The sequence below is a fragment of the Saimiri boliviensis genome, chromosome 3 (assembly GCF_048565385.1).
Source record: "Saimiri boliviensis isolate mSaiBol1 chromosome 3, mSaiBol1.pri, whole genome shotgun sequence".
NCBI classification, from domain to species: Eukaryota; Metazoa; Chordata; class Mammalia; order Primates; family Cebidae; genus Saimiri; species Saimiri boliviensis.
The window spans coordinates 39,784,870-39,798,000 of record NC_133451.1 but is presented as its reverse complement, the minus strand read 5'-3'; the positions used below and the strand labels follow the sequence as shown (position 1 = coordinate 39,798,000).

The 13,131-nt window shown below is 42.1% G+C and overlaps 1 protein-coding gene across 12 annotated transcripts in view; it reads left to right on the top strand.

Annotated features, from left to right (window-relative positions):
* The window catches only part of APBB2 (amyloid beta precursor protein binding family B member 2), a 410,561-nt gene that overhangs the window by 83,953 nt on the left and 313,477 nt on the right, over positions 1 to 13,131 (top strand). Inside the window, exon 3 of one of the 12 annotated variants that reach the window (XM_074396047.1) lies at positions 5,435 to 5,551. The exons of the other annotated variants lie outside the window; for them this stretch is intronic. The gene's annotated coding sequence lies outside the window, so the exon portion shown is untranslated. The remainder of the gene's footprint in view (positions 1 to 5,434; positions 5,552 to 13,131) is intronic. 12 annotated transcript variants of the gene reach the window in all.

Here is a 13,131-nt window from a genome sequence, read left to right as displayed (position 1 = left end):
ACTTTTAATGTGTTGGAAACACATTAAAAAGATTAAAACATTGTACTCTTGCATGTTTTGCTATGATGTTCCTTGTCAGTACATCAGGACCTGAGAAGCATAGGGGATGTCGCTTGTTCTTTGGTGACATACAGCGTATTTGGGCCCTTATGATGTGGAGTAGTTGAAGGGCTGAAGTAAGTGGGGCGGGTGCTGAAGGCCACAGGATTCCCAAGGAGGTAGAAACTGGTGTGAGTCAGACCATCCTGGGAAGCTTCATAGAGGAGGGGAATCTGGCCTACAGGGCCTTAAGATTTAGGGTCCCGGAGAGAAGGGAGGGCTGATGGGGAGCAGAAGTGGGGAGCGCACGGTCTTGGGGCAGTGGTAGGGACTCGAGGAGACTGAAAGGCCTCACAGCGGGTCTGTGCTCTGAAGAGCTCACAGAGCTGGAGGAGAGTTAGCTAGCGGGGAGAATATGAGATGGAGTTAGAGCAGAAAGGAGGGGCCGCCCTCTAAGGCCCTCTAGGCGCTCATAAGGACTTCATGTTTTACTGTGGGGAAAGGGAAGAGTCATTGCAAGTTCTGATAGCAAAGGTGCTGTGGTGTGACTTGAGTTTTAATAGGATTCGTCTGTTGAGAATAGAGTGTAGAGGGTGAGGATAAAATCAGGGCAAGCAGCAAGGAGGTCACTGGAGTAATCCAGGCAAAAGGAATGGGGGCTTGGGCAAGGGGCAGCAATGGAGTCAGGGCGGTTTTCTGGTGGATGAGAACTTGGAAACATGTCTTCATTATTTTCTTTTCGTTGATAATGACCAAGCCACAGCCTAGACCCTTCTCATTCCTAGATAAATGTGAAATTCTAGAAAATTTCCCCCTCATTCTTGATTCTCTCCTTTCTTTTCATCCTACAACTACAGCAGGATTGATGTTGGAATGCTGTCCCCATCACAGCCCCCTGGCCTTTGAACACAGTGGGAGGATTTCTGCTTCAGGGCCTGGCATTGGCTGTTTCTTCTTCCTGTGTTCTCTTCCCCAGATACCCTCCTGGATAATGAGAGAGGTCTCATTTAATTCTTTGCTCAAATTTACTCTTGGTGAAACCTACCCTGATTGATGTTTTAAAACTTGCAAACCTTCCTGTCACTCCTCCGCGAATCCCTCTTAACCTTTTAATTTTTTTCCCCTGTAGATCTTAGCCCTTCTAACATACTTGCATACTTTACTTATATTTTAAGTTATTGTCTCTCTCTCTCCTCACTGGAATATAAATGCCAAGAGGAATTTATATACATATAAATTTACTTACATATATAAATTCCAAAAGGTAGGAATTTTTGTTTTTGTTCACTGATACATCCCTGCCACCTAGAATACTGTCTGGTGGGGAGTGGCTACTTGATGAATATTTGTTGAAGGAATGAATAAGTGGCTTTCAAGAGGCACTTGAGATATACCACATGTCAGACACTGAGAGTTAAAAACAAACAAAACAAAGGCACAAGCCCTGCTCCAGAGCGCATGGTCCAGTGGGTACAACAGCAGGAGAACAAAGCCTATTGATCTAATACAATGTGTCCAAACCTTTTTTGCAAACACAAGTGAAAAAGCAAGTAATTCTAGACTGTTGATTTGGACTTCCCAAGGCACACAGGTAGGGGAGAGGTGATGACGTTTCAGGGAGAGGGAGCAGTGTGAGAGAGGATGTGGAGACAGGAATGTGCCAACTGTGTAGTCAGGAGGGTGTTGGTGGTGGAGAGTGACTGAAGATGAAGCAAGAAAATGGAAAGTGGGGCCAGGTTGAGAGGGGCCTTGAATACCCTGCACAGGAGTCTTGACTTCCCAAATTTTCAAGCTCCTATTATGTGCCAAGAACAGTGCTAGGTGCTAGGGATTCAATGGTGAGCAGATTGCTCCTCCTACTTTCTGGGCTTCATCTTCTAGAGAGAGGCTGTAGTGTTAGTCAAGAAGAAAAATGGCTGGGATTGTGGTGGTGGGAATGGAGAGGGCAGGAGAGACAGGGGAGGGGATCTGGGGTAGGATTAACAGGATTTAGTCAAAGACACGACATGTGATAGAAGGAGTAGAGTCTTCTGGTTCATCACTGGAGCTTAGGGGTAGACAGATGGTGACAGTGTTGTCTGTAGTAGAAAAGGCAGGTAGAGGAGGCAAGGGGTGGGAAATGCCAATCAGAGATCCCGGGAGGGATATGAAGGAAAATAAAAAATATATAATAGCCCGTTAGTTTAGTCTTTGGGGAGCCAGGAGGCTGGAGATACAAGTGCCCCAACCAGGAAAGTTGGAAGAGACAACGTATTTGTAGGACAGTAGGGGAAGTGATTTGTGTATCTTACCAGAATGTCACTTCTATGAGGGCATGGGTTTGGTTTGTTCACTGCTGTATGTTCAGCCTCTAGAGCCCTGCCTGGTACAGAGTACAATCTCAGCAAATGCTTGTGGAATTAATGAATAACATAGTTGAATTTGGAGGACAAAATTGGAGTCATAAGTTGTTAGAAGGCTTAAAATGAGACTAAAGTGATTAAAATGATATTATTTTAGACATTCTTTTATAGGGCTTTGGTGATCATTTAGACTGTTTAGAAATTTAAAAATGTTAACTTTTACTAATGACATTCCTGGTCACATACTTGCTTTGGATGTATACCCAATAATGGGATTGCTGGGTTGAATGGTCGTCCTAAGTTCTTTGAGAAGTCTCCAAACTGTTTTCCACAGTGGCTGAACTAATTTACATTCCCATCAACAGCATATAAGTGTTCCTTTGCTCCAAAGCCTCACCAGCATCTGTTGTTTTTTGACTTTTTAATTATAGCCATTCTGGCTGGTATATCATTGTATATCACAGTATATCATTGTGTTATTATGGCTTTGAATTTCTCTGATGGTTAGTGAGGTTGAACATTTTTTCATATGTTTGTTGGCTGCTTGTATGTCTTCCTTTGAGAAGTGTCTCCTCATGTCTTTCACTCACTCACTGTTTTTTTTTTTTTTTTTTTTTTTTTTTTTTTTTGAGATGGAGTCTTGCTCTGTTGTCTAGTCCAGAGTACAGTGGTACAACCTTGGCTCCCTGCAATCTCTGCCTCATGGGTTCAAGTGATTCTCTGCTTCAGCCTTCTAAGTAGCTGGGATTACAGGTGCTTGCTACCACATCTGGCTAATTATTATATTTTTGGTAGAGATGGGGTTGTATCGTGTTGGCCAGGCTGGTCTTGAACTCCTGACCTCAAGTGATCCACCCTCTTCGGCCTCCCAAAGTGCTGGGATTACAGGTATGAGCCACTGTACCTGGCCTTTTGGCCACTTTTTAATGGAGTTTTTTTTTTTTTTTCCTTATTGAATTAGGTTTCTTATAGATTCTGGATACTAGATCTTTGTTAGAAACATGGTTTGTGAATATTTTCTCCCATTCTGTAGCACATACCTGGCTTGAATAGACATCTTGATCTATGATAGTGTTGAAGCCAGTTTGATGTTGGAAGCAGGCAATTTAGATTAACACAGCAATAGGTGACCTTTCATGCAAAGAAGTGAATGGCTACATGAAAGGCCCATGTGAAATGAGTGAGAATGGAATTTGTTTGCAATTGCCTTCTATTTATGAGGAATGTCAAGTGAATGCTTTGATTTTTTTTTTCCTTGTGTTGTATTATTGTCGCAGTACACATGCTTATAAAATGTGGACTGGCAACTAGTGCTTAGAAATCTTTTGGGTTTTCCCCAAAGACTTTTCATTATGGTTGGATTTGGTGTTTGTATTTATGAAGTATTTTATAAAGACAGTGAAAAAGATCTGTTGCCTTTTTTTCATAGTCAAAAATTTTTTGTAGTAATTGGGACACTATAGAATGTAATATCCTTTCATTATATTAGAAAGGCAGCTAATTTTTAATTGAGAATTGAACTGTGGGTTTACTGAGTCTAGTCTCATGGCACTGGTAAAAATAAATGGAAATAGAGCCTTCCCATGTCAGTAATTCCAACAGTGTTATGGACTGAATTGTGTCTCCCTCAAATTCGTATGTTGAAATGTGAGTATATTTAGAGACAGAGTCTTTAAAGAGGTAGTTAAGATACATTTAAGGCCTATTAAGGAGGATCCTAGTGCAGTGGACTGGTGCCTTACAAGAAGAAGAAATTAGGCACAGACATGTCCAGTGGGAGGATGCTCTGAAGACACAGGGAAAAGACGGCTGTCTACGAGCCAAGGAGAGAGGCCTCAGAAGAAACCAGTGCTGCTGAGACCTTGATTTCAGATTTCTAGCCTCCAGAACTGTGAGAAAATAACTTTCTATTGTTTAAGCAACCCAGTTCGTGGTACTTTGTTATGGCAGCCCTATCAAACTGCTACAAGCAGGAAGCCCAGGCTGTTCAGGGAAACTTGCTCCATCACCCAGTTTCAGCATCATAGTCTCCCTGGAAGTCAGGAAGCAGGAGACTCAGTAGTGCCCTGGGTATCCCAAGAAGCATGTGTCAATTTGAATGCTCACAGGATTGCCAGGCAACTGCTGTTGTCTGTTTTTCCTTAGTCATTCATTTCTGATCATTTTCTTCTCTTATTTATCTATTCATTTATTTATTTATTGACAGGGTCTTGCTCTGTCACCCAGGCTGGAGTGCAGAGGTGTGAACACAGCTTACTGCCGCCTTGAATTCCTGGGCTCAAGTGATCCTCCTGCTTCAGCCTCCCAAGTAGCTAGGACCACAGGCACGCACCTCCAAGCCTAGCTAATTTTTTTGTAGAGACAAGATCTCACTATATTACCCAGACTGGTCTTGAACTCCTGGATTCAGGCATTCCCCTTGCCTCTGCCTCCCAGAGTGCTGGGATTACCGGCACAAACCACTTTACCTGGCCTTTCTCATCATTTTTGTTTGAAGCTGCATACCTTGTCAGCATTTTTATTTCCTTCTGAAACTCCAATTAAAGTTGTGAGATGGAGCTGAAGTACTTATCTTACAACTTTCTGTGATTGGAGGCCTCAGGTTTCATTTATGTGTGTAGTCCCAAGCTTAGCTGACTAGATGAGATTCTTGCTGAGGCAGGACAGCTTTGTGGATGGCTGTCTTTGGTGTGAATTGGACCATATGCATGGGATGCCAGGGTTTCAAGCCAAGGCTGCTTTCTCAAGAGACTGTCTTCGGCAGCTTGGAATTTAAGCGAAGCTTAATTTAATCCCTGGTTTTCACAGTAAATGTGTAGGGTGTGTGCTACTTACAGTAGGAGTTAGAAGGCCGTTGGCTTCCTCTGGCCTATTTATTTGAATTTGATTTACTTGGAAATTTTTCAAGAAGCAGAGCACTTAGAGGTCTTCCAAATAACTTTAAAAATTTTCATTTCACATTCCAATAGATCTGTTTTCAAAATGGGTAGGGCAAGTGGAGTCTGTGATTAATTAGGTTATAGTAAATTTCGCTGTTGTTCCATGTATCCTAGGTTTGAAGAATACGAGAGGCCTAACTGTTGAGAACTATCTTCTTGAATTCTTTCCTGACTGGGTTGCTGGGACACTGAACCTCAGGATATTTAAAATATCTGGAGACCTAAAGTGAGGTACTCTCATTCTCTACTGTGTCTCTAGGGCCACATAGATGTGTTTAATGTTAATCACACCTCTTCACTATGTGTGGCTGACTCGTCTGAGTAATACCATGAAAAGTGCTTCTTCAGGTTCCAGATCTTCACATATTGCTATTATGTAAGAGGGGTGAGACTATTATAATTGAGTGAAATTTAAAATCTTCTTCTTCAAGTTATGAAATAACATGTTTTGGCTATGCCATCATGCAATCTGGCCTTTTCAGCAAATTTTATAGCTTGTGGGGACAGATGACCCTGAATTCCAGCAGCACCTGCAATCAAAATAGTTCTCATTCCAGGGCCCACGCAACAGGGTGTGTTTGAGAGTACTTGAAAGCAAAGCGTAGGCAACATGTTGTACCCTTAGTCATAAAACATTATCCTGGAATTTGTATTGCCCCAAAGCCTGGTTTCAGCATCACAGTCACATTAGCATCACATTAAAAAACATTTGAATGTTTTATTGTAGTTCCCTTTTCTGAAAAGGAAGAAAGAGTCTGATGGAATTTCTTCACTAGGATGATAGGTTGAAGGTACTTAGGTGAGGAAAGACATGCTAGCAGAACTTGTGTGAGAAGATGACCAAAATCTGGGTGGAAAGATAGTCTTAGAGAGTCAATTAGTGATGTGTATTTACCCAAATAAACTTTTTCCAGCCTATTATAACAAATGCATTTATTCCATGTTGAATTAGGTTGCAGAATATCCAACAGATTCATGGGCTAGAATGTATTTTATCAAGATAAAAATAGCCACCTTGAGAAATGATTTAAACCAGAGATCAGCAAACTACAGATTGGAGGCCAAATCCCCCTCGCCACCTGTTTTTTATATGGCCCATGAGCCCAGAATGGTTTTTACATTTTTGGATGCTTAAAGAAAAGTCAAAAGAAGAAGATTATGACACCTGAAAATTATATGAAATTTGTATTTCAGTGTTTATAATAAAGTTATATTGGAACACAGCTGTGTTCATTCATGAATGAGGATATTCCACACTGTATTATCAAAGCTGTGTGGCCAGCGTCTTCCTGCTGAGGCAGCACAGCTTTCTAGATGACCATGAAAAGCAACTTTCATGGTACAGCAGCAGAGTTGAGTATTGTCACAGAGACTCTAGCCCACAAAGTGTTCAGTTATTTACTGTCTGATCCTTTACAGAAATCGTTGCCCTCCCCTGCTAGGGTTAGCAGTCGTTTAAATTTACTTTTTTTTTTTTTTTGTAAGACAGAGTCTTGCTGTGGCCCAGGCTGGAATGCAGTGGTGCCATTTCTCTCTGCCTCCTAAGTTCAAGCAATTCTCATGCCTCAGCCTCCTGAGTAGCTGGAACTGCAGGTGGGCGTCACCATGCCCGGCCAATTTTCGTATTTTTAGTAGAGATGGGGTTTCACCATGTTGACCAGGCTGGTCACAAACTCCTGACCTCAAGTGATCCACCCACCTTAGCCTCCCAAAATGCTGGGATTACAGGCGTGAGCATAACTGCGCCCAGCTTCTGAATTTACATTTGATCGTATTTTTGATTGTTTACTGTACAAGGTGCTGGTTTTGATATGCAGGGTAAAATATCCTCATGTTGGATGGAAGGTTATTCTATAAGCTCATCTTTTAATGGAAACAGAACCCCTTCAGTGTAATCTGCAACAGATAACCACTGAGTATCTCCTTGGTCACTGGAAATTGAACCGTAACCTTTAAGAAAGTAGGCCAGCTGTTCTTTTTTTTTTCCCTCTCTAACCGACCAGGTCATTCACTTATTCAACAAATATTTAGTGAGTGCTGGCTGTCTGCTTGCCACAGTTCCAGGTCGTGGCGACGAATGGTGATCCTAACAGAGAGAGTCCCTCCTTGGGGACCCTCCATTCTCATGGGAGGAGATGGATCATAAACAAATAAATATACACTGGGGGAAGAAGCACAAGGAAGAAAAGACAAAGGGAGAGAGAGCTGGGGCAAGAGAGGTCTGCTGGAGATAAGGTGCTGGGCCAAGGCCTTTGGCCACAAGAATCAGGTAAGTGGGAATTCATGACATGAAGACCCAGGAGATGGCATTCCAGGTGGAGGGAACTGCAGGAGCAAAGGGCTGCAGGTAGAGCCAGTGTGGCACGTTTGGAGAATGGGAATGCTGTCCTGGAGACCAGGGCAGAGATGAAGACAAACAAATATGGGTGGGGCGGGGGACAGGTTACGGAGGACATGGCACAGCAGAATAAGGACTTAAAATGTTTTTAATTCTGGGAGAGACAAGAAGGCTTTGAGCAAAGAACTGACTTGATCTGGTTATGTTTTTTTCTTTTTTTAAAAAATCACTTAAATTACAAGATACATCCTTTACCTTGTAGTTTATTGCAGATAATGGCATTTTGTGGATTTAAAGAAACAAAAACCCTAACAGTTCAGCAGCCACAACAGTTAACTCTAAGGCTGTCATAAAAGTAGGATCAAAACAATAGTAATTACAGGCTAGTATCTTCTTCAGGGAGTGTTCAGAGCTTCAGGTCTCTGTATCAGCCCAGGTCCCATAAGAAAACAGGTGGCACATGGTAGGTAATGGAAAGACAATGGATTCTAGTGTGGAGGGAAATGCCACTCCTATCTGGGTGCTTCAGGTCAATTATCTGCTAGTGTTGTTTAGAATGGATTGAAGAACAAAGGGGAAGAAGATAGGGAGACCAAATAGTTTTATTAAATTATATAAAAATTATTTTTTAAAAATGGAGTCAGCTTTTAATGTAAAGGAAAACTGTTATACAGACCCCAGTCATAACAGTGAAAATACTTGTACGGTCCTCAGGTGTCATTAAAAACAAGCAGGTGCAGTGGCTCACACTTGTAATCCTAGCACTTTGGGAGGCCAAGGCAGGAGGATTGTTTGAGCCCAGGAGTTTGAGACCAGCCTGGGCAACTTAGTAAGGCTCCCATCTGTACAAAAAATAAACAAAATTAGCCAAGCGTGGTGGTGTGCCCTGTAGGTCCAGCTACTCAGGAGGCTGAGGTCAGGGGTCACTTGAGCTTGACAAGTTGAGGCTACAGTGAGCCAAGATGGCGCCACTGCATTCCAGCTTTGGTGACCGAGTAAGACCCTGTCTCAGAAACACAAACACATACACAAACACACACCTGCGCGCAACCGAGTAAAGGAAACCATATATTACAAGTGTTGCCATAAAAAAAAATTGGGGACAGGGTACATAGGAGCCATAAAGAAGTGGCTGCATCCTGGGGCTAGTAACAGCCACGTTCCTGCCACTCCTAGGCCTGAGGGGCGAGGGAGAGAACGGTTTCCAAGGGACTCTGTAGAGGGCCACCTGACAGGGAATGGAACCATTCTCCTTTCTTCTTGTCTCCTGTAGGAGTCCCCCCATTGGCTGAACCAAAATGGGAGCCAGTGGGTAAGACAGACTGTTGATAAATGGGTCAGCTTCCCAGAACACACAACATGCTGGCAGAGTGGAGCGCAGGTAGAGGATTTCCATGCTAGGGGACACCTCAGTAATCTTAGCTGCATCCCAGTTAAGTCGCCTTCCCTTACTCCCGTCCCCACCCACAGCCACACCACAGATGTGCACACGTGAGCATATATACACACACACACACACACTCCCAAGTCCCCTTTGGTATTCTGCCATCGCTTTTCTGACCAGGAGAGAGAAACTATTTATTAACTGTGAAATTTGAAGATATTTCTCATTATTTCCGTGGTGTTTGATGCTACAATATATGCAAGACAAGGAAGATGTGGATAGCGCTACGCATCCCGTTTTTCATTCCTGATAAAAATTCAAAGCACATGTGTTACGCTAGAGTTAAACATCTTATTTTTTAAAAGTATCATTTCGAATTGGCTGCAGAAGGAAAAATACAGTAAGCAGCACTTTAAAAATCTTGGGGAACTATATTCAGTTCTGGTTAATATCAAAGCAAGCATTGAATTTTAGCCACTTGAGTCCAAACAGTTTTGGTTTTCCACCGTTGAGCATGTTAAAACTGTGAAGACACAGAAGTACCATTCAGTAAACTGCTTCTTTCAACAACCTCTGTGATATCCTGGTGCCTTGGAAGCCTTCCTTTTTCTTTCAGGTACAATTAGTGAATTAGTCACTATCTGTGTATATAAAATCAGGAGCTTTATATTTTGTACTGATGCAGAGCTGAAGTTTTTAAATAATTTGACCTTTTAAAATATTTGACTTTTCATTTGATTTAGATTTGAGAATCAAAGGTTCTAATAACAAAATTGTCAACTTGGCCGACAAGGCTGTAGAAAGAAATATGCAGAAGTCAATTTTAGGCCTTATCTTGCCAGAGCGTGGTGCCTGTGAAAGCAGCCCAAGTTGTATAGATGATAAAACTCATTTTTCTCCCCTACTTTTTCTGGAATCTGGCTCAAAATCAGGGGTCGTGGCACATTTTCTGAACAATCTTGGCCCTAAATTAGAGGGCCGGCTGTGGACCCCCAGGGAAAAGAAAACTCCATTTATGATTATCAGCCATGTTGTAAAACTTAAACATTATTTTATTTTAAGGTCAAGGAAAATAAGTCACCTTGAATTTCCCATAAGTTTTGAGGCACTGGAACGAGGTCTGTTTTTGTTTCTTGGCTTTTGCTCATGGGTCAGTTTCACAGCACAGGGTCAGTCATGTGGTTGTGGGACCTTTGGGGTTGAGGAGCTTCCACTGTGTGCGAGGCACTGTGTTCACATAGTGGGTGGGACCTGAGTGAGTGAGCCAGGTCCTAGGCCTGAGTTGGTTTATTTAATTCTGCTCAGGAGATTGGAGGCATGAACAGGTATGTGGCCTGCAGAGAAAGAGAGAACCTCTCCACAGATGACAGGAGGACTATGGAAAATTATTAAAGGAGAGGGATCCTGCCTTCCTGGCTGGAGAGAGTGAAAACACGGCTGGCATGGAGCCAGGCCTTGAAGGATCCCGAGGAACACAGTCACTAGTTGTGGATTTGAATGAGCTGTCATGGAGCCAGGCCTTGGAGGATCCAGAGGAACAGAATCACTAGTCATGGATTTGAATGAGTTCTGTGTCTTGACTTCAATTTGTAAGCCTCCATTTTCCTCATCTATAAAATGGTGATGGCATCTTTACCACCCATATCACAGTATTTTTATGAGGCTACATTACACCATGCATCACAAACAGTAAAATACCCAAATGCTGTTGCTTATTACTGCCATGAGTATTACCAAATGGCTTCTGTTAAATATGTATTTGTGATGCTTGTTATCACATCTATAGTTTTCTAGTTTGATCTAAAAAAAGAGTAACTGTCACTGATGGTTATTTCTTAGGCCAGCTCCACATTGGAAGGTTTTTATATGTGGTAGACTTTTTATATGTGCAGATCTCACAAATGCAGTGTGGAGTCTCTTGTTACAGTGGAGAGAAGTCTCTGGACAGGATATGTGAAAGTGTAAAAGGCTGAGTTTCCTTCTTTAGGCAAGAATCGGGTATAATATGGTGGAGTATGTTAATGTACGGACAGACGCTTGAAGTTCTGGGTTTAAGATTGTCTATAGAACTTCGAATTGGGACTGTGATTTTAAAATTGCCAACTTTTTTCTTTTAAATGGAACTTCCTAGAGCCTTTCTTGGACTTACTTTACTTGACTTAGAGGAGTAGGAAGTGTGGTAAATTCCTTCCTGGGTATGTTAATTAAAATGTAGTGAACTAAGCTGGAGAACTTGGAGCCTGAAACATGTTAGTGTTGTATAAAAGGAGGAATATAAATGCACGAGATTAAATTTAAAAAACACGTGCCACATATTTAGCTGGAGATCCTAGTTCAAACTCATTCCCCCAGTCGGTCCGATTCACACGTTTCAGTGCCACCACCTTGGCTAAAGACAGCAGGACTACTCTTCTTTGGAATTAGTTTAAGAGGTAGTTTATAAGCGAATCAAGAAAACTGAGTTCATGTTCATGATCTCAAAAAAAAAACTTATTTCTGAGATAGGCATCACTCTGTCACTCAGGCTGGAGTGCAGTGGCATGATCTCAACTTGCTGCAGCCTCAACCTCCAGGGCTCAAACCATCCTCCCGCCTTCTCCTCCTGAGTAGCTGGGACCACAGATGCGCGTCACAATGCCTGGCTAATTTTTCTATTTTTATAGAGATGGGGTTTCACTGTGTTGCCCAGGCTGGTCTTGAACTCCTGAGCTTAAGCGGTTCTCTTGCTTCAAAGTGCTAGGATTACAGGTGTGAGCCACCACGCCCTGCCAGTCTTAATTTTTTTAAAGCACTTTTAGATTTACAGAAAAACTGAGCAGATAGTACAGGGTATCTCAATACTCCCTCACCCTTCTTTTTCTTTTATTAATATGGTATGCTCAGGAGGCTGAGGCAGGAGAATCACTTGAACCCGGGAGGTGTAGGTTGCAGTGACCCGAGATCATGCCATTATACTTCAGCCTGGGCAACAAGAGCAAGACTCTAGCTCAAAAAATAAAATAAAATAAAATAAAATAAAATAAAATAAGAATTCCTACCTCATTGAGATAGGAATTAAATGAAAGAACACATATGAGAGTTTTCAGACTCAGGCCTCACCCATGAGAAACTCAGTAAATGTCTTCTTAAAGTCTTACCACGCAGGTTAGAATGTGATACCTGTGATGTGAGCTGCAAAATGTCACTGAGAGTCAGAAAAGGGGGGATGGCCTAAAATTGGGGTGGGGGTTAGGGAAGCTTTCCTAGAGAAGGCAACATTTGTGATGGACCCAAAAGAATAGGTCTGCTCTTACCTGAGGGACAGTGATGGGAGAATAAAACACCAGGTCAAGAGAGCATATCTCACAAAGGTACAGAGGTGGGAAAGTGTGAGGATGTCTTTTGGAGGAAAGAAAATCACCCAAAATAAGTGAACTATAATCTGATTTGGCAAGACAACAGGACAAGAGAGAGAAAGTTAAAAGACCATATAAATGTCATTTATATGGCCAACAAACATATGAGAAAAAGCTCATCATCACTGGTCATTAGAGAAATGCAAATCAAAACCAGAATGAGATACTACCTCATATCAGTTAGAATGGTGATTATTAAAAAGTCAGGAAACAACAGATGCTGGAGAGGATGTGGAGAAACAGGAATGCTTTTACACTGTTGGTGGGAGTATAAATTAGTTCAACCATTGCAGAAGACAGTGTGGTGATTCCTCAAGGATCTAGAACCAGAAATACCATTTGACTCAGCAATCCCATTACTAGGTATATACCCAAAGGATTATAAATCATTCTACACTATAAAGACACATGCACACGTTGTCTTTACTGCAGCACTATTCACAGTAGCAAAGACTTGGAACCAAACCAGATGGCCATCAATAACAGACTGGATAAAGAAAATGTGGCATATATACAGCATGGAATACTATACTATGCAGCCATAAAGAGATGAGTTCTTGTCCTTTGCCAGGACATGGATGAAGCTAGAAGCCATCATTCTCAGCGAACTAACAGAGGAACAGAAAACCAAACACCACATGTTCTCACTCATGGGTGGGAGCTGAACAGTGGGAACACATGGACACAGGGAGGG